Genomic DNA, 1,740 nt, shown 5'->3' with positions numbered 1-1,740 from the left:
ACTCAATATTAAAAATATATATAACAAATTTCTTCAAATATTTAGTATTAAAGTAATTTTAAAAACGTTATTAACTCATTCAATAAATGAAACAGTATAAAATATGGATTATTGGATTTGGTCTGAGAAAGAAGAAAAGCATTTTTGTTTTGTTTGCGTGCTACACGTAAATTATGATGAAATAATTTACACTTAACGAAAAATATTGTTGGAAGAGGTTTTGTAGACTTCTAAAAACAAAAGAAAATTTTTTGGTATTTTATAGGGTATTATTTCTAAACTACCATATGATTTTGCGATTAACAATTCTGTTAAAACTATGATTTTTAAAAGTTTTAGTAGAAAAATTCTTGCAATCGCTTTAGATGCCACTCTTATATTATCTCACAAAATTATAAAATTTTGATTTATTTGAATTTTCAATTTTTTCTGGATGAAAAGAAGGTATTGGGTTATTTTAACATTTTTAACGAGATAGAATGGAGGAAGTTTTTGATTTTATTATTATTTTACAGCTGAAGAAGGGAGTTTTTTATTTGAAATATTTTAAATAATATATTAATTGAGGGGAAATGGACCAGAATATTTATTTTGAACATTTTTTTAAGGTGATACGGGGGAATTTTCATCTTAAATCTTTTTCAGAACAGAAAGTGGAAAATTTTATTTTCAATATTTGTATTAAGTAATAGAAGTAATATTAATAGAATTTTTAACCAAACGAGATCACTTCTTTAACCGACAAAATTACCTTAGAACTAAAAATCATTAGATTTTTATATTAGGTTGAATTAATTCAGTTCGCATTTAAGTCAGACAAAAAATAACGAGAAAAAGTGTATTTTTTTAAACAGGAAAAAACAAGAATTATTGAAAGAATGCAAAAGAAGTGAAATCTGTAAATGTTTAAAATAAACCGAGAAATACACAATTATAATATTTACATTCTTTAACCCGTAAAATGTTTTTTTTTAGTATTTCAGAAAATTTTAGAAATTCATATTTCCAATATGTGACGTTACGACCAAAACAAATTTGAAAGTCGTTCATGGTAATATTTGCCAAATTTATATATTATGATCCTCAAAAAGTATAATTAATTTTGATTCGATTGATAAATGCATTGGTTTTGTGCGTTAACAAAATACGTTTTAAAAAATTATTCCTTTTATCATTTTCATACTTTCGTGGTTGTCAATTTTTTAAAAACATTTTCCCCAAGTTTTCACTGATTTATATTTGCATACCCATCAGAGATTAATAATATTTAGGAGAATTGTGTTTCTAAAAACCTTCTTTAAACCCTACAAACTTTACAAATATTTTTCAAGGTTATTTGGAAAAGAATGAATAAAAAAATGCAATTTAAAAAAATTAACTATAATTACACTTATGATTCCCTAAACTAATAATATTGTTTTCTAGTATATTTTTGCAATTAGAAATATTTTAGTATGCAGTCGTTAAGAGGTCTTCACAAATGTTAAGAAATTGACATTCACAAAGATATCAAAATTACGAAAATAAGCATTTTTTAAAACATATTTTTCGTTATTTATAACTTTTAGAGTGACTTCGTAACTTTTTTAAAAAGTAGCTTGTAGCGTAACTTAGTTTCGATTTTTCCTGTCACTTCGAACTATAATTTTCGTGACTTTGAAATTGCTTTGAGTTTTTTTACATCTCCCACTAAGAACGATTTATTTACGGGTAGAAAATTTGTATTTTTTTGTTGAATTC

Source organism: Belonocnema kinseyi, chromosome 3 (genome assembly GCF_010883055.1).
Source record: "Belonocnema kinseyi isolate 2016_QV_RU_SX_M_011 chromosome 3, B_treatae_v1, whole genome shotgun sequence".
NCBI classification, from domain to species: Eukaryota; Metazoa; Arthropoda; class Insecta; order Hymenoptera; family Cynipidae; genus Belonocnema; species Belonocnema kinseyi.
The sequence above is the reverse complement of the archived record's forward strand: the minus strand, read 5'-3'. Positions refer to the sequence as shown.